Consider the following 20,758-nt stretch of genomic DNA (forward strand, 5'->3'; position numbering starts at 1 on the left):
GGACACTCAATCATCTAGGACCAGTTCTGCATCCCACAGAGCCTCAAGGCAGAGTTAAAGTCAGTGTGGAATGGAAAATTCAGACAAGAATCTTGAGTGGAATGGCCAGTAAAGGAAACAAGTACTTTCTATTTCAGAATTGTATGGTGTCCTAGAAGGTAGTCCATTTTCCAGTGTGGGTTTTCAAAAGCGATGAGTTACACTGACTGTTCCATTTGAATAAGCTTCTGACATCTTATGGATTTTAAATTACTAAGGTATTGTGTTTTAGATCTAAACAGTCAAGCAGTTAAACGAACAATTGTAGAAGTCAAGTTGAAGCTCCTTAATGACAGAAATCTTCAAGGTAACTGTGACCCTTACCCTCCTCTGGCTTGGGATCCATGTCAGAGAGGCCAGCTCCAGGCTGCTTCTACCATGGAACAGGAAATACCAAGCCACTGCTGCCACGGGGTAATCTCCTGGTGCTGTGGTGTCATTTTCCTAATACCTAATTATTCATTCATTCATTCAATCGCATTTATTGAGCACTTACTGTGTGCAGAGCACTGTACTAAGTGCTTGGAAAGTACAAGTTGGCAACATATAGAGACAGGCCCTACCCAACAACGGGCTCACAGTCTAGAAGGGGGAGACAGACAATGAAACAAAACATGTAGACAGGTGTCAAAATTGTCAGAACAAATAGAATTAAAGCTATATGCACATCATTAACAAAATAAATAGATAAGTAAATATTTACAAGTAAATACAAGTAAAATAGAGTAATAAATCTGTATATATATATATATATATATATATATATATATATATATATACACACACATATACACACAAGTGCTGTGGGGAGGGGAAGGAGGTAGGACAGGAGAAAGGGTGGTGAGAGGAAAAAGGGGGCTCAGTCTGGGAAGGCATCTTGAAGAAGGTGAGCTCTCAGTAGGGCTTTGAAGGGAGGAAAAGAGCTAGCTATTCTATTTCTAATTCCCATTCCTTATTATGCCTTAAGTTCTCACATGCCTCCCACTCCTTACCAGTCCTGGGACCTGTGTCCAGTGGTTCAGGACTGGTTCCCCTTTGACCCCCCACACACCCTGACACCCCAGGCCATGATGCGCCCTCCAGCCCCTGTGCCACGCAGAACGTACAAGTGCTTGGGAGAGTATACTCCAACAGACTTGGCAGATTCATTCCCTGCTCATCGTGAGTTTACAGTCTAGAGACGAATTTACAGCCTCGAGTATTGTCAAGCACTTAGTAGCAGCAAGGCCTAGTGGCGAGAGCACGGGCTTGGGAGTCAGAGGATGTGGGTTCTAATGCTGCCTCCACCACTTGTCTGCTGTGTGACCTTGAGCAAGTCACTTAACTTCTCCGGTCCTCAGTTACCTCGTCTGTAGAACGGTGATTAAGACCATGAGCCCCACATGGGACAACCTGATTACCTTGTATCTATCCCAGTGCTTAGGCACATAGTAAGTGCTTAACAAAGGCCATAATTATTATTATTACAGTGCTCTACACACAAATGGAAAAAAACCCGGCCAAGGTCCTGTTGAGGTTAGGAAGAAGATTGATAAGGTCATCTCAAGAGTTGTCAAGCTACAGAATGCAGATTGGGAAATATTATTTCTGATCAATACTATTATTGAATAGTATTGATTGAGTGTTTTGCCTACAGTTGGTGCTTAATGTATACTACCATCTAGAGATGTAGGCCTGTGTGAGTCTGCTGTATAGAGCTGATAGATGAGGCTTTGTGAGCAGATGAGTTCCCCAAAAGAGTCGTAGAGTAAGAGTAGAAGAATTAGATGTGCAGCATGGCCCAGTAGAACGAGCACAGGACTGGGAGTCAGAGGATCTGGGTTCTAATCCCGGCTCCACCACTTCTCTGCTGTGTAACCTTGGGGAAGTTGCTTAACTTCTCTGTCCCTCATTTCCCTCAACTGCAAAATGAGAATCCAACACTTATTCTCACTCCTGTTTAAAATGTGAGCCCCCATATCCAACCTGATTATTTTGGATCCACCTCAGCACTTAGTAGAGTGTTCGGAACATAGTAAGTGCTTAAGAAATACCATTATTGTTATTATTGTTAATAATAATTAGACTTATTATTGTTAAGTCCAGCAGCCCACCTCTGATTATATTGGAAGCATGACATTTTATTCCTTGAATACTCACAAACACAGATGCTGTGAGGAATCATGAAAACATTTGAAAATAGCCCTAGTGAAGAGTGGAGAGTACCATGTCATAAACCAGATGTAAAGTTAAGGGTTTTAGGAGGCTGAGAGTTTCAGTTAAAAAAAAACACACATATGAAGCCTAACATTTGTGCATTAAAGGAGTTATTTAGATCTGGTCATTAAGTAGTTCAAGTTAATGAGCTACCTAATGTGGCAATAGATACTTTGATATTTCCCGATCTGTACCTCGACAACTCTTGAGATGACCTTATCAATCTTCTTCCTAACCTCAACAGGACCTTGTTTGGTTTTTTTTTTCCCATTTGTGATCTCTGGCTTAGATCGTCTCATCTGGAAGATGAGTCCCAGAGTTCCACAGGGATGGCTCCTGATGCCCGCTGTCAATCATTCTAATTACCAAGGTGGTTATTTTCATTCCCTTGTCCTTTTCATTTGATTAAATAGTGATGCTGGGGTGGGTAAAGTAATTGGAACTTAGAGGATTATCATTCTGAAGGGATTATCATGGACCGCATATCCTTAAATTTGCATTTCCGCTCACCACCCCAAAAGAAAAAAAATCCATTTCAGGAATTGAGGAGAGGGCGTTCTATTCCTCTTTCTCTCCAGGACTGAAGCTGAGATTCTTCAATGAGACCCCTAGTCTCCAACTCCCCCAAATCCAAAGTACTAACAAAGAAAAAAAACAATGAAGAATACTCAGACAGGGAATGGAAGATGGGCTCTGTCAAACCTAATTAATTAGCATCTAACCCAGGGCTTAGAATGGTGCTTGACAACAGTACTTAATATAATAATAATAATAATAATAATAATGAGGTCCAGTGGATAGAGTATGGGCCTGCAAGTCCAAAGGACCTAGGTTCTAACCCCAGCTCTGCTGCTTGTCAGATGTGGCACCTTAGGCTAATCACTTAACTTCTTTGTGCCTCAGTTACCTCATTTGTAAAATGGGCTTGAAGACTTAGCCCTGTTTGGGGCAGGGACTGTGTCCTACCTGATTATCTTGTATCTATGCCAGTGCTCAGTACAATGCTTGACATGTAGTAAGTACTTAACAAATACCACGGTGATTATCAATAATAATCAGGAGGAAGGTTGATATCCTTCAACAGAGGCTTCACAGGGATCAGGATGCCAAGAGGCAGGCTTGAAAAGAAGATGGGCTCAGTTAGACAGGCCTATTGTTGCAACAAGGATCTCTCCATAGTTGAGGGCAAATCTGTGGGATGTGTTGTTTGTGCATTCTTCTTAGAAAAACTCGCATACACGAGTGAGATCTTGCCTTCAGAACTGTTGGTCATCTTTAAAAACACTGACCATTGATTGATTGACTGACATTTCATCCCATAGGACCCACCTTTCCCCAAAAGTACTATACGGAATTACTAACAAAAACCTGGTTAGAAGGACAGCTTAGCACATGCCCTCCCTCACCCACGTTCTGCCTCTGGCCTGAAATGCTCTCCTTCTTCTTATCTGACAGTTGTTTTCCCCACCAAAGTCTTACTGAAGGCAAACCTCCTCCAAGAGGCCTTTCCTAATGAAGTCCTCTTTTCCCCTCTCCCACTCCCTCTGCAGCACCCTGACTTACTCCCTTTATTCATCCCCTACTTGCAGCCCCACAGAACTGATGTACATGTCTAATTTTATTTATTTATATTGTTAACTATCTCCCCCTCTAGACTGTAAGGTCACTGTGGACAGGGAATGTTTCTGTTATATTGTTATATAATACTCTCCCAAATGCTTAGCACAGTAATCTGTACAGAGTATGTGCTCAATAAATATGATAGGCTGACTGATTCCCATCATCCTCTCCCGTTTTTCCAAAAGGCTGAGGTCACCTATCCTTGTAGATAGATGCTGACACAGTCCCTACAGTTATCACCATGAGTTCTTACCCTTCTACCTTAAACTTTGTTGAAGTATCTCCTGTAATGAAAAGTCTACTTCATTCTCACTGCACCTCGTGGCTACCTACATATTTCCCTACTATTCTCCAAAATCTGTTTTGTAATCTTTTTCTCTACCTGTTTATCAGTCCTTAATTACATAATGTCACCAGTATCTCTTTAAGAAATGAAATGCTCCAAATGATAGGCAATCCAATGTGGTATGTGTATATCTCTTCCATGTGCCCTCAACTTGCCTACTGCCAAGATCCCATCTTTGAACTCACATCAAACATCCACATACATCTTGGAGTCACAGTGCTGAGAGGAATATCCTTTGTCAGCCACAGCGAGAGAGCTCTTCATCACTGAACTTACTACCTCTCTTTACTGTTTCAGTTCTTCACCAAGGTCAGTGAACTTTCTCCTTTAAAGATGGTTCAGTGGAAAGAAACAAATTTCAACTGTGGTGAAAAAACGAACCTCTTATGAGGCATGGGTAGTATTGTGAGAGTATGCCAGGGATATTGACTAGGGAGAAATCATCTACACTATTATTTGAGGCAGACATTAATGTAAATAAATAAATTACAGACAGGAATATAAGTGCTGTGGGGCTCAGGCAGCATCTATACTTATTTGAGACAGATATAAATGTAAATAAATAAGTTATGGACAGGAATATAAGTGCTGTGGGGCTCGGGCAGGGAAAGAACAAATGGAGCAAGTCAGGGTGACACAGAAGGGAGTGGGGGAAGAGGAAAGGAAGGCTTAGTCAGGGAAGGCCTATTGGAGAAGATATGCCTTCAATAAGTCTTTGAAGTGGGGGAGAGTAATTGTCGGATTTGAGTAATTACTCTGTCAGATTTGAGGAGAGAAGGCCTTACAGGCCAGAGGTAGGATGTGGGCCAGGGGTCAGCGGTGAGACAGGCGAGATCACAGCACAGTGAGGTGGTTAGCATTAGGAGTGAAATATGCAGGTTGGCTGTAGTAGGAGAGAAGGAAGGTGAGGTAAGAGGGGACAAGGTGATGGAGTGCTTTAAAGCCAGTGGTGAGGAGTTTTTCTTTCACGCAGAGGTGGTTGGGCAAAGCATTGTAGTTTTCTGAGGAGTGGGGAGACATGTCCTGAACGTTTTTTGTAGAAAAGTGATCCAGGCAGCAGAGTGAAGTATGGGACTGGATTGGGGAGAGACAGGAGGTGGGGAGGTCAGCAAGGAGGCGGATGCAGTAATCCAGAGTGATTGCATTAGCGTGGTTGCACTTTGTATGGAGAAAGGGTGGATTTTAGCAATGTTGTGAAGGTGGGACCGACAGAATTTAGTGAGAGGAGTTAAGGATAAGGTCAAAGTTACAGAACTTGTGGCACAGGAAGAATGGTGGTGCCATCTACTGTGATGGGAAAGTCAAGGAGGACAGAGTTTGGGTGGAAAGATAAAGAGTACTGTTTTCGACATGTTAAGCTTGAGGTGATAGGAAGACATCCAAGTAGAGATGTCTTGAAGGCAGGGGGAAATGTGAGACTGCAGAGGGAGAGAGATCAGATCTGGGGATGTAGATTTGGGTATCATCAGCATAAGGTGATAGTTGAACCATGGGAGCGAACGAGTTCTCCAAGAAAGTGAATGCAAATGGGGAATAAAAGGGGACCCAGAGCTGAACCTTGAGGGATACCCACAGTTAGGGGGTGGGAGGCAGAGGAGGGGCCTGTGAAGGAGACTGAGAATGAATGGCCAGAGAGATGAGTCGAACCGTGAGAGGACAGAGTCAGTGAAGCCAAGGTTCTCCAGTAGCTAAAGTAGGGTGGATCCTTGTGAAGTCCATGGTATACTACTACCAACTGAGGAAAACCTAAGTACTTCACTTCTTCCTGCAACATGGGAAAGCCATTCTTGTGCACTGCATCAGAAATGAGTCAACAGAAGGAAGGCAGATGGTGAAAAAAAACAGAAATATGAAGCCATGAAGAGGCCAAGGAAGCTGAGAGTGGATATTAAAGTTCTTTGGAATTACTGTATTTGCTTCACATGACACTTAAACATAAAGATCTGCAACAGATTTTTGCCATGTGGGCGTAGGGCTTTCAAAAAGAAAAACAGAGTTAACTTGACACAAAAATCATATTTACAGAGAAAATAAATCTGAAAATGTTTATTTTCCATCAGAAACTGCTGTGTTTTTAGCTACAAGGATCTGGCCCCAGGCCAGATGGAACTGGTCTTAGCATTTGCATGGCCCCGAGCTGATAGGGAATAGAGAGGAGCAAGAATAAAGGAGAGGAAATGGGATTGCAAAATGCTTTGCCTTCTGTTCCCATCATCAGAGAACAAAATGTGGTTGACCAGAAAAATTGTATGTCTAAATCAAAGCATAAAGTGGTCTTTTGTATAACCCATGTTTGAAGAACCCCACCATGGATAAAACCCTTTTTATTTTTCTAAAAATATGTGTTTGTCATGCTGAAGGGTGGTTGCTATTCGCTCAGCTGGATTTCATTAAAATTCAATAATTGTTTTTCCAGATTTCAGAAAAAAATGAATCTCTGGGTTTAAAAAATGATATATGAAACTATTATTTTTCAGACAGAGAAAATCTAAGAAAATCTTCTAATACATTGGTGAAAGACCGTAGATGAGGTGTAGTTGTCTTATTATCAATATTATCATCATTATTAGTAGTAATATCAATAGTACCAATATTTCAACTCAACCAGCAGAGCCTTTACCAATAGGAACTCAATTGTGTTGCGAGATGGAAAGGTAGAGACACTGTGAGGTACAACGTTACTTAGCAAAGTTCACACAGGTAAACAGAGGTGGAATCAGGAATAAAGTCTGGGTCTCTAATGCTCCATGTCATCCTTCTTGTTAAACTACCTTGAGAAATCAATTATTTCACTTATTCTACAGCCATTTTACCACAACTAATCTAACATTCTGGAAAGCACTATGAGGTAGCTCTAAAGTTCTGAAGAGTAGCACTGGGGTACTTTTAAGAATTCCTCACATCTTTCAGTTTTGGAACCCAAGATTTGGGAGACGTTTTTTGGTGTGTTTTGATCTGATCAAAGAGATGAACTGAAGCGAAATGGGCAGTTGTTTTAAAGCAGCGTGGTTAAGTGGAAAGAGCTCGGGCTTTGGAGTCAGAGGTCATGGGTTCAAACTCCGGCTCCACCAATTGTCAGCTGTGTGACTTCGGGCAAGTCACTTAACTTCTCTGTGCCTCAGATACCTCATCTGTAAGATGGGGATTAAGACTGTGAGCCCCCTGTGGAACAACCTGATCACCTTGTAACCTCCCCAGCGCTAACAGTGCTTTGCACATAGTAAGCGCTTAATAAATGCCATCAATAAAACCCCTCCAAATCCTTGAGATCTTTGATCAAAGTGGCAAAATCCATGAATCCAAAGTAAAATCCATGAATCCAAATAGAGTCCAAATTTGGCCCTCATTGGCAGTAAACCTTTAGCATGGCTTAGTGCAAAGACCCCAGGCTTGAGAGTCAGAGAAAGTTTATTGCGGTTGTGGGTTCTAATTTCAGCTCCACTAATAATAATAATAATAATAATAATAATAATAATAATAATAATAATGATGGCATTTGTTAAGCGCTTACTATGTGCAAAGCACTGTTTTACTTATCGGCTGTGTGACTTTGGGCTAGTCACTTAACTTCTCTGTGCCTTAGTTACTTCATCTGTAAATTGGGAATTAAAACTGTGAGCCCCATATGGGACAACCTGGTTAGCTTGTAGCTCCCCCAGTGCTTAGAACAGTGCTTGGCACATAGTAAAAGCTTAACAAATACCATCATCATCATCTTCTTTAGGGTTTTTTTTATTGATATCAGGAACCTCCCTTTCCAGTTTACTTTTTACAAATAATCTATTAACTTTAACCAGATTTAGTTTCCCTTTCTGAGTCGTTGAGAACTGGGACTGTGGGGGTTCGACAAAGATATCAGAATTAAAATAAAAAAAAAAACCTCAATTGATGTACATCTCCTGATCAAACCTTCTTTGTGAAAATGAAATTTTCTTCATTGTTTTTAAGGGGTTGAAATTTTAATATATAATTAAACATGAATACCAATTTGGTAGCATTAGTTGCTCCTAGCAACCTTGAAAATATGTTATGCTTCTTTTTCCCTTCCCATCATCTGGAGAAGCACCGAAAACTGAAGTGAAAGAATAGCAGCATATGCTTGCGGAACCAATATAGGAATCTGACCTCCTTTTCTCCTTCTCGTTAACAATAAAGTAGCACTACAATTGCTACTGTATGTCTCATACCATACTTCTCTGTATCTGGACAGAGAGAAACTTATTGTGCCACCTTTGACATTATAAACCAGCCTATTTTTGCCTTGAGTGACCTGATCACAGGCTGAATTTTCCTGAGGATTGCCCTGTTTGCATTTTGAGAACCTTGCATAAAGATGATCAAATTGTTAGGTATTTTTTAACATTCATTCATTCAATTGTTTTTATTGAGCACTTACAGTGTGCAGACCACTGTACTAAGCTCTTGGAAAGTACAATTCGGCAACAGAGACAATCCGTACCCAACAATGGGTTCACAATCTAGAAGGGGGAGACAGACAACAAAACAAATTAGCATCTTTTAAAAATGCTGATACTTTTAAGTAGACAATATTATGGAATTTAATTTCTCCCTCTATTGGAAATTTAATACAAAAAGTGATCAGTGGCTCTTTGTGTCCTCTGGAAGCAACTTTGATGTCTTAGTCCCTGGTTACTGCATTCCATAATTATCACTTCTTTAGCAGTAATCATGAATACATGACATTACTTTTCCCTTAGTGAAGTAGCACAAGTTCTATAGAGAAAAAAAAATCTACCTTTCAGACTTGATTTTTTTTTGTGCAGCAAGAAAGCTTGGTTCATAAAAACACACCCACACATCTGCAACAGTCTGGTCTAAATAACATCTTTTCTCCTCTGATATTTTGCACTGGTTAATGTTGCTCATACAAAGTGCCACAGGATGATATTGAAAAATAGTCCAGAAGAATTTAATCACAATTCATAAATTTTTAATAAACTAAAAGGGGGCATGAAAACTAGCAAAGGGCAATACACATAGCGCGGTATGAAAATTATCTTGGGTGTAATAGTGAAAAGAAAAATAATAAAACAAACCTTTCAACAGACAATGTCAAATCTTCTGTCTATATTCATTCAGTCGTATTTATTGAGTGCTTACTGTGTGCAGAGCACTGTTGCACATCCTACTGAACTAGTAGAGCATATTTATATGCCAGAGCTAAAATCTTAGTACAGTAAGAACATGAATGAGTTTGGCCAGATTTCATAGCTCTAGTTCAAGCAAAGCTAGCGTGGCTTAGTGGAAAGAGGCCGGGCTTGGGAGTCAGAGGTCTTGGGTTCTAATCCCGGCTCTGCCACTTATCAGCTGTGTGACTTTGGGCAAGTCACTTAACTTCTCTATGCCTCAGCTCCTTCATTTGTAAAATAGGGATTACGTCTGTGAGCCCACGTGGAACAACCTGATTACCTTGTATCTACTCAGTGCTTAGAACAGTGCTTGGCACATAGTAAGCACTTAAATACCATCATTATCATGATGATGATTATTAAGTTAGGAGACCCATGGTCTCTCCTTGGAGGTGTCTCTCCAGATGCTGAGGGATTCATCCTCTATAGTAAGATGATCCGGGTCACAGTCTTATAGCCTAAAATTGATTAGATCCTTTATATTAAAATAGACTAAGAGAGGACCTGGTCACCATGGTTTACTACAAAGTAAATTATCTGCTACTCACCAACTTTTTGTTAAGAGCCAGTCTCTGCTCTCCCATGGAAGGATGTTGAAGCTCATCAAGGATTTGATCCATTTTCTAAAGTTCTTTCCAGTTTCCTCCTCTGTCCCAGAGAGTCTCACGTTCTGTGTTTCACTTATCAAAGCTTTCTTAGAACAGAGGTGAAAGCAATGCACATTTATTTCACTGGAATGGTAAGTGGATATTGGAAGGAGTCAAGGGGACACATGGACCCTAAACCTGAAATACAAGACTTACCTCTTCCCCATAGTCCTGTCCTCATTCACTAGAAGCCAGGATGGAGGCTGAGTATTTTTAGTGTACATTTTTTTTTATACATTTTATGATAATAAGAATGGTATTTTTAAGCACTTAGCATGGGTCTAACATTGTTCAAAATGCTGGAGTAAATGCAAGAAGAGCAGATGACAGTCCCTTTGCCACATAGCCTCTCAGTTTAAGTAACAGGTAGAACAGGTATTGAATCCCTACTTAAAGATGAAGACACTGAGGCCCAGAGAAGTTAAGTGGCTTGCCCAAGTGTAGAAAATAGGGAAGAGGCAGAGACAGGATGAGAACCTATTTCCTCTGATTCCCAGACTTTGGCTCTTGTCATTGGGCCACACTGCTTCTCAACTTCTCTTAACAACCAGAGCTCACAGAGACCACTCATAGAATTATTCTAGAAGTACAATGTGGGCCTTTATTCGTTTTGGATGTGAAGAGGTCCTGAGAAGCAGTGTGGCCTATTTAAAAGAGCATGGATTGGGGGTTAGAGGATTCAAAATGCATTGAGCGCATCAGCATCGTACCAAATAATCAACCATAGTCATTAAGCATTTACCGTGTTCGGAGCCTGTACTAAGCATGTGGCTGAGTACAATACAATAGAATTGGCAAAAATAATTAGGGCATTTATTAAGCGCAAAGCACTGTTCTAAGTGCTAGGGAGGTTACAAGGTGATCACTGAGGCACAGAGAAGTTAAGTGACTTGCCCAAAGGCACACAGCTGACAAGTGGCGGAGCCAGGGAGACACTATCCCTGCCCTCTGCTCATCATATTAAGTGAATGGAGCATCGCTAAATATGGAGTGAGGTGTGAGTAAGGAGAATAATGGAGTGAGGAGAATAGATAACAGCAGGATACTAAGGAACTATTTTAGAACAAGTTAAAATGGGATATCTGCAAAGGGATTGGCTGAGCTGGAAAGCTACAGTGAAGCAAAACTTCAGATAATGAAGGAAAGCATTAGGTGGTAGGGAGACAGCTGCATAGAAGCATGGCTCAGGGAAAAGACCATGACCTTGGAAGTCAGAGGTCGTGGGTTCTAATCCCCGCTTCACCACTTGTCAGCTACGTGACTTGGGCAAGTCACTTAATTTCTCTGTGCCACAGTTACCTCATCTGTAAAATGGGGATTAAGACTGTGAGCCCCACATGGGACAATCTGATGGCCCTGTATCTACTCCAGTGCTTAAAACAGTGCTTGGCACATAGTAAGTGCTTAACAAATACCATTATTGTTATAAAACACTTCAGGGGCCAGAATGGGGCAACTGTTTAGAAACTGAGGCTTTGAGGCTTCAACATAAAGAGAAGGGAGGAAACAGCATCAGATATACTGAGAGGCACAAACTGAATGATGCAGCAAATGACTATACCTCACAGACTCACAATGTGGAAGAGGCTATCACTGTTTCCCATGCACACCAATGAATCAGTAGTCAATCATTTTATTGAGTACTTAGTGTGTTTAAGGTACTACATTCATTTATTCAATTGCATATATTGAATACTTCCTGTGTGCAGAGCTCTGTACTAAGTGCTTTGGACAGTGTAACACAATATAAGACACATTCCCTGCCGTCAACAAGCTTACAAGTCAATCATCAGTAGCACTGTCTTCAAATCTACACACATACACACATCCCAGATACTTTTGTACTACTCTGGTCCTGTGGTGTGGAAGTCACCATATCACTCATGTCCCTGATAATTTAAAGTTCAGTTTTATATTGTAAAATTTAAATCGCATTAGAGGCAATAATTCCTGGTCGTATTCTCTGTGTATAATTTTGATTGCTTGAAAGACAAGTTAAACTATTTTCTCCTATTCCCCAAACTCATCAGGGATCCATCATCTCTTGGTGAATTTTGAATTTTTAAATTTTTTAACATCAGCGTCATTCAAGGTGGACAGTTTAAAAATCCAGAGTTGACAGAATGTCAAGGAGATGGCATAGACATGCAGATCTGAGGAAAGCACTCTTTAGCATACCTAAATCAATACCCGTTAAATTTTCTAGTAGTCCAGAGAGTTACAGATGCTGATCAGGGTGATGGAAGCTTGTGTTGAAGAAACCCATTTTGAGCTGGTTGCAATAGAGCGCTGTATCCATCGTGGGGATTTTGATCCTCCCATCCATCCTTGTATCTTCCTTTGAGCATCTTCCTATATACTTTTCTTTCACTCTACTGAAAACACACCACTCCTTCTCTCCTATCCTTACTATACACAGTGCTTAGCACAGGTCCAGGGAGTACCAGCTATTGAAATGTCTTTTGGTATGCCCCAACAGTATAGGCTTGGTTTTCACCCCTGAGAAGGCTCTTCCTGACCCTGGAATTATTCAAAAATTATGTGCAGAAACATTCCTCTCTACCTCATCAGGAATACCCCTTTCACTTCAGCAGAAACACAAATCAGGTATGTCTCCAGCCCTGTTCAAGTTTGAAAACTTCATGCAAAAGTGTTAAAAACCTGCAGAACCAGTGGTTAAAAGTTATTTTGTACACTACCCCGGATGTCAGCTCTGCTTCTACATTTCTTTGAAGCACCTTGGTTATAGCTGAATTTAACTTTTGACCTCCCTTAATGAGCACAATAAATGAATAAAAATCAATTGTTCTGCCTTTATCAGGGTAAATTAGTGGACAGACCACCGGCCTGGGAGTCAGAAGACCTAGATTCTAATCCTGGTTCTGCCACTTGTCTGCTGTGTGACCTTAGGCAAGTCAGTTAACTTCTCTGTGACACAGTTTCCTCAACTGTTAAATGGGTGTTCAGTACCCACACTCCCTTCCCTTTAGACTGTGAAACACAGGTGGGGCACGGACTGGAATCTGACTCAGTGGAAAGAGCACCAGCTTGGGAGTCAGAAGTCATGGGTTCAAATCCCAACTCCACCGCTTGTCAGCTGTGTGACTTTGGGCAAGTCACTTAACTTCTCTGTGCCTCAGTTCCCTCATCTGTAAAATGGGGATTAAGACTGTGAGCCCCACGTGGGACAACCTGATCACCTTGTATCCTCCCCAGCACTTAGAACAGTGCTTTGCACATAGTAAGCGCTTAACAAATACCATCATTATTATATATCCACCCCAGCACTTAGTACAATGCTTGGACCATAAAAAGCACTTAACTAATTCCACAATTATTATAATTTGTTCTCTTGTCTTTCCACCAATATTTGTTACAACGTTGAAGACTATCATTTCACTATTTTTAGCCCCTCCAAACTGCCACATACACACATTGCCACTAAAATCAGGCATAGAATAGCATTTATGCCTAATTATACCTATTTTATTAAAGGAAAACTGAAGAGAACAGGTGATCTATCAGTGGCATTTCTTGAGCACCTTCTGTATGCAGAGCTTGGAAGAGTACACTAAAACTGAGGTGGTAGACAGTTCTCCTGCCCACATTGAGCTTAAACTTGAAAGGGGGAAACAGCCATTAATATAAATAAATTATGGACATATACCCAAGTGCTGTGGTACTACATGTATCATAAATACTAATTGGACAAAGGATGTGCATATACAATGCAGAAGGGAGAGGAGTCGGGCAAATAGCCCTTAATCAAGGAAGCCCTCTTGGAGGAGATATGATCTTAATAAGGGTTTGAAGATGGGTAAGGTGATTGATTGTCCATCAGATATGGAGGGGGAGGGAATTTCAGGCCAGAGGGAAGACATGGGAAAGGGGTTGGCAATGAGATAGATCAGGGTATAATGACCAAGGTGGTGTTTAGTACAGCGCTCTGCACATTGTAAGAGCTAAATAAATAAGATCGACTGGTTGACAGAGGAGTCAAGTGTGCTGGCTGTCTTGTAAGATCACTGGGGTAAGGTAGGAGGGGACAAGCTGACTGAATGCTTCAAAGCTGATGGTAAGGAGTTTCTGTTTGATGTAGCAGTGGATGGGCAACATTGGAGGTTCCTGAGAATTGGGGAAACATGGACTGAATTTTTTTTAGGAAAACAAATCGAGCAGCAGGGTGAAGTATGGATTGGAATGAGAGAGAAAAGAGGAAGGGAAGTCAGGGAAGAGGCTGATGCAGGAGTCGAGGTGGGATAGAATAAGTTCCTGGATCGGTCTAGTAGCATTTTGAATATTCAGGGTAGGATAGATTGCAGTGATTTAAAGGTAGAACTGACAGGATTTGGTGACAGGCTGAATATGTGGGCTGCGTGAGAGCTATGAGTCAAGGATAAGGCCAAGTTTATGGGCTTGTGAGACGGGGTGAATAGTGGTATTGTCTCAAGAGATGGAAAAGTCTTGAGGACAAGGATTGGGTGGAAAGGTAAGGAGTTCTGTTTTGGACATGTTAAGTTTGAATGTTGGTGGGACATAGAGGTAGAGATGTCCTGAAGGCAAGAGGAAATATGGCACTGCAGAGAAGAAGAGGGGTTAGGAAATTCGGGACTCGTCTAGGTAAGGATGATTGTTGAAGCCATGGAAGTGAATGAGTTCTCTAAGCAAGTGGGTGTGGATGGAGAAAGGATGACAGCAGTATACTTAAATAGCTATTGAATGTCAAGCTGGAACGCGACACATGAAACAGGAAGGGCAAAGGATATATTTCAAATACACAATGAACCAAAATTGCAAATGATAAATGTGGGAAGGGAGAACTGGGGCACAGAAACAGAAGAAAAGCCTGCCTAGGATAGCACAGTTAATACGAGGATGGCCCTAGCTCAGAGGCTTTGAGCAGAAAAGTACAAAAAGAGGAGAAATTTAACCGTCACCAGGCACTGTGGGTGGCAAGTTCAATAAGTTAATCTTTATGTGTGCGTGCAGTGTGAAAGGAAATATCACTCATGCATTATTTTTCCCAATTGCATTCAAATAAACTACCAAATAATAAAAAATAATAATTATAATAAAAATAAATCTTAGCATCAGTAATATCATCTTCCAAAACCAAATTTCAGTGCTTGCTTTCACTCATTCTTTCTTCTCCTCTCTTCTCTTCTCCTTTTTTTCTTTCATATACAGAACGCTACATATACACATACATATAAATACCTATCTGCCACTAGAAGTAGCTATATATTTGTCTTTTGTAATAGAATTTTGAGTTCTTATGAGAGGATGAAAAATTACAAGCAACCACAGTTCTCTTTACTGTGTTACTAAAAACACATGTGTGCATTTATGACTCAAGATCCTATTAAGGAACCCTGATCTTGAATAGAATTGCTTCTTACTCAAAATATTTATTCTTTTCCTCTATTTGTTTTGAAGGTCAGTTGTGAGAACTAGCATAGCCAAGTAGAAAGAGGACAAGGCCTGGGCTCTAATCCCACCTCCACCAACAACCCACTGGTGGGTTTAGGCAAGTCACTTAACTGCTATGCACTTCATATTCCAACATCTCTAAAATGAGGATTTAATGTATGTTCTTCCCTAGGACTATGCAGCATGACTCAGTGGAAAGAGCATGGGCTTTGGAATCAGAGGTCATGGGTTCAAATTCCAGCTCTGCCAATTGTCAGCTGTGTGACTTTGGGCTAGTCACTTCACTTCTCTGTGCCTCAGTTACCTCATTTGTAAAATGGGGATTAAGACTGTGAGCCCCCCCATGGGACAACCTGATCACCTTGTAACCTCCCCAACGCTTACAATAGTGCTTTGCACATAGTAAGTGCTTAATACCATGATTATTATTATAATTATTGTTATGGACCAGGATTCAGAGTATTTTAGAAGAAAAAAACAAAATCCTTGAAAATACTGTGAGCAGGAACCTTGTCTACCAACTCTGTTATGTAGTACTCTCCCAAGCACTTAGTACAATGCTCTTCAAATAGTAAGTGCTCAGTAAATACACTTCATTGATTGATTTACTGAAAAATGTATCTTCAATTTCCAGTTGGAAATTTTAACTTGGAAAACTGAGTATTCAGTAAATATGGCTAAAAATCCTTTGAAAACATAAGGCTGTGATGATGACTATCAAAGGGAAAATTAAACTACTGAAAGGGATCATTTCAAGGCATGAATACAAGTTACCAAAGGCCAGAAACATTCTAACGGGCTTTGATCACTGGCCGGTGTATAAACCAACACCAAATAATGTGAGTAGAAAACAGAGAGCCAGATGTAAACATAGATCTCAAATTTCTATTTTAATCCCACTCTTACGCAGTAAATTTGAGGGGGGTTTGATGTTAGGTAATGTTATGAAATGGGGTGATTATTTCCATTTGCTGATAACTATTTTCACAGTATCAATTTCCAGGCTCTGAATTTCCAAATATATTCAGGTACAAAATTGCACTTAGAAGTAGGGTATAATTTGGCCTGCTTTGTGATATAGCTGAGTTATTATTAACTTATTTTTATTACTGACATTTGTTAAGCACTTTGAACAGCACACTGTACAAAGCCCTGGTGGAAGTCACAAAGGGTATTGATTAAAACCTGGTCTCTGTGGGGATGAGTGGGGCTCACATCTTAAAGGTGAGTGGCATCAGGAGAGAAATAAATCAGGAAAGGGCAATAATTCAATAGCAACGATGCTAAGAAAAGGAGTAATCCTCGGGGAGGGAAAAGTCCTCCAGCTTTCATGGTCTAAGGAGTTGCAACCTTCACAATGCCGTTATTGTATGAGACCATAGTCACAGCTGCTCCTGAGAAACTGGTTCTCTCTCCAGCAATGCCAGGCATGGAGAGTAGAGGAGTCAGTCAATAATAATAATAATGTTGGTATTTGTTAAGCACTACTATGTGCCGAGCACCGTTCTAAGCGCTGGGGTAGATACAGGGTAATCAGGTTGTCCCACGTAGGGATCACAGTCTCAATCCCCATTTTACAGATAAGGTATCTGAGGCACGGAGAAGTGAACTGATTTACCCAAAGTCACACAGATGACAAGTGGTGGAGGTGGGATTAGAACCCATGACCTCTGACACCTAAGCCTGGGCTCTTTCCACTAAGCCATGCTGGCTTTGTGTGCAGAGCACTGTACTAAGTGCTCAGGAGAGTATAGTACAACAACAGACATATTCCCTGCCCCCAGCCAGGATGGTGGCTATCCTATAAGAAGCTGCACAAAAGGGGAGGAGGATAGGGAGCAGCTTCACAAACTTGCCTGTCCGTTCAATTGGACTGCTACCATGTTAATCCAATCACTTATCCCATCCCACTTTGATTACCATATCGGCCTCCTTGCTGACCTCCCGGCCTCCCGTCTCTCCTCACTCCAGTCCACGCTTCACTCGGCTGCCCGGATCATTTTTCTACAAAAACATTTCAGGGCATGTTTCCCCACTCCTCAAGAAATTCCTGTCATTTCCCATCCACCTCCGCTTCAAAGCACTCAATCACCTTGCCCTCTCCTACCTCACTTCACTACTACAACCCAACCTGCACACTTCGCTCCTCTAATTCATTCAATCATATCTATTGAGCGCTTACTGTGTGCAGAGCACTATACTAATGTTAACCTTCTCATTGTACCTCAATTTTGTCTATCTTGCTGCCGCCCATTTGCCCAAGTCTTGCTTCTGGCCTGGAATTCCCTTCTTCCTCAAATCCCTATTGAAGCACATCTCCTCCAAGAGGCCTTCCCTGACTAAGGCCTCCTTTCCTCTTCTCCCATTCTCTTCTGTGTTGCCCTGACTTGCTCCCTTTATTCATCTCCCCTCCCAGGCCCACAGCACTTATGTCCATATCTGTAATTTATTTATTTACATTAAGTCTGTCTCCCCCTCCAGACTGTAAGCTTGTTGTGGGCAGAAATTTGTCTTTTTGTTGTTGTATTATACTCTCCCAAGCATTTAGTATGTGCACTTTACATGGTAAGTGCTCAATAAATACAACTGAATCAATGAAAACTGCTCTGAACAAATGAGTTTGGATTCCCAGTGGCGGATATTCAGATTTTACTAATGGGTCAGATACTTGCAATTAATCATATATTTTATTCTTTAGGAAAGTTGAGTAGGAGAAGCAAATTACCATTAAATTAGTGTCAGGATATCCAGGGTGGTTATATACTTATTCAAAAATTAAAATGACGTGTTAAAAGCCATAGTCTCCAGATTGCTTTTAGGTTCTGTGGCATTTGGATGTTTCTTTGGAAATAAAGTCCGAACAGGGTACACTTGGCTGTCGTGTTCGAAAATACCTAATAAATCACCTGGGCAGAGGGAAACCGGGCAAGGTACACTGTTCTCTGCATTGACTTGTGACATTAACTTTTTCAATTATTGCCCCACAGGAAATTACTCTTTCATTGCTAGTCCTCCTCCTGAAGCTTGAAGTTCCTCCCCACCTTCCTTCTTTAAATAAAAAGGGTCCCACCCCAATCCTCCATTATAGCATAGGAAGTAATCCTTAGACTCTGAGCCCCAAGTAGAAGATTGTGACCAATCTAATTAACTAGTATTTACACCAGAACTTAGAACAGTACTTGACACATAGTAAGCCCTTAACAAACGCAATGGTAATAATGATAATAATAATAATAAATTGACTTTTCATGGAAGTGGCATGGTCTGGTGGAAAGCATTCAATGGCTTGTTTCAGAGGACCAGAGTTTTAATTCTAACCATCATTTGCCAACCTGATTTTACTTTTCTAGGCTTCAGTTTCCTTCGCTGTAAGATGGGGATTCAATACCTGTTTGCCTCTTCCTCTTAGACTGAGCCCCATGTAGGACAGGGACATTGTCTGACCTGATGACATTATAACTTATCCCATCACTTGGCACGTGCTAAATTCTTAAGAATTTCCATAATTACTATAATGAAACTGAGTGTTTACATGGTAAATTTAAAATTTCAGGAGAAAAAGAATGGAAGAGACAGGGGTTATTTTTTCCACCATATGACATGGGAAGTGAAAGAATAGTGTCATTTAGAATTTAGAGAAGCAGCGTGGCCTAGTGGAAAGAAACTAAGTCTGGGAGTCAAAGGGACCTGGGTTCTAATCCTGTCTCTGCCACATGTCTGCAATGTGACCTTGGGTAAGTCATTTAACTCCTCTGTGCCTAACTCGCCCACCTATAAAATGGGGATTAAATCCTACTCACTCCAATTTACAATGTGAGCCCCATACTGTGTCCAAACTGATTAACTTGCATCTACCCCAGTGCTTAGAACAGTGCTCAGCACAAAGTAAGCACTTAACAGGTACCATAATTATTATTCATTATTATTTAGATTCAGTGATAGCTGAAGATTTGTTCCTCAACATAGCTGTTCCACGAAAGAGATTGCCTCCGGTGCGTAACATAGAATACATGCTATGTACTGAACTTGGTCATTTATAATTGCCTCAGACTTATAGAATGTCAAGTATTTACTCAGAGCACACCGACTCATTTCCTGCTTATTGTAAATATCATTATTCCTAACCAGAAGTCAAAATGGCTTCAACTGACTAGAATACGAGCTATTGAAATGCAAACCTTAAGACACCCTTTTTATTTCATGTAGCTAATTCATAGAAGAGCAGGGCTGAATGAAGAATAAATGGATTAAAGCTAATTTTGCTAAAAACCCCACTGCATCCCTTACAGAGCAACACTATGGAAGAAAGTGCATTGTCACAGGCCTTTTAGATGCATGAAGCCTCAAAATACCCTTCTCAAATGGATCCTCTCGGAGTTTCTGTCTTTCAAATGCTAGACATTAAGCCTCAGTAGAAAAGAAAATGAAAGGTAATGTGTGTTGTTCTTGCAGAATAGAACATTTTGTTCCAGTGAGGGAATCAGCTCATATGTTTGTCAATTTGATTTTCGAGACATTAAGAGGGCAGAAAATTGTATTGCTATTTAATTTGTTTATCAGGAGAAAATGGTGAGTTAGGCCTAGGTCGTGCTGAAATTGGTTTTGTAGAAATATGGAATATATTGTTTAATAAACATCAACGGGTAAAGTAGGTCAGAACTTTTTCTAAGGGAAAAGGTTCCCAATCTTAAATCTGAATGTTTTGCACAAATAAACCTCAAATTTTATTCAACTGTTCATGAAGACAAAGAGAGTGACATGAGAACCCTCAAATTACCCAGTGATTACATTATTACTCCCGTCGACCCCACCAAAATTATATAGGTTTGGATCCTGGCACTAAAATGTGTCTATCAACCCTTTAGTATCGTACTTTCCCAAGCGCATAGTACAGTGATCTGCACACAGTAATAACACTCAAATACGAATGATTGATTGAATCAACAAGGCACACAGTGATCAAAATAAAAAGGAAGACCTGATCTGAAGCTCAGGATGCCAGTACAAGTCATTGCTCTATTTATTTATTTTATTTGTACATATTTATTCTATTTATTTTATTTTGTTAATATGTTTTGTTTTGTTCTCTGTCTCCCCCTTCTAGACTGTGAGCCCACTGTTGTGTAGGGACCGTCTCTGTATGTTGCCAGCTTGTACTTCCCAAGTGCTTAGTACAGTGCTCTGCACACAGTAAGCACTCAATAAATACTATTAAATGAATGAATGAATGCAAGTCGTTGAAAGCTCCTGGAGAACTGATGTCATTTCTCATATCTACCCACTTTATTGTCTTGTACTTTCCCAAGTGTCTAGTAAGTACTCTGCACAGA

At 40.7% G+C, this 20,758-nt stretch overlaps 1 long non-coding RNA gene across 1 annotated transcript in view; it reads right to left on the reverse strand.

The window, feature by feature from the left end:
• The window catches only part of LOC119937942, a 33,222-nt gene that overhangs the window by 7,670 nt on the left and 4,794 nt on the right, over positions 1-20,758 (reverse strand). The window contains exon 2 of the long non-coding RNA XR_005454293.1: positions 9,900-10,045. This is a non-coding gene — a long non-coding RNA (uncharacterized LOC119937942). The remainder of the gene's footprint in view (positions 1-9,899; positions 10,046-20,758) is intronic.

The sequence above is a fragment of the Tachyglossus aculeatus genome, chromosome 16, assembly GCF_015852505.1.
Source record: "Tachyglossus aculeatus isolate mTacAcu1 chromosome 16, mTacAcu1.pri, whole genome shotgun sequence".
NCBI lineage: Eukaryota > Metazoa > Chordata > Mammalia > Monotremata > Tachyglossidae > Tachyglossus > Tachyglossus aculeatus.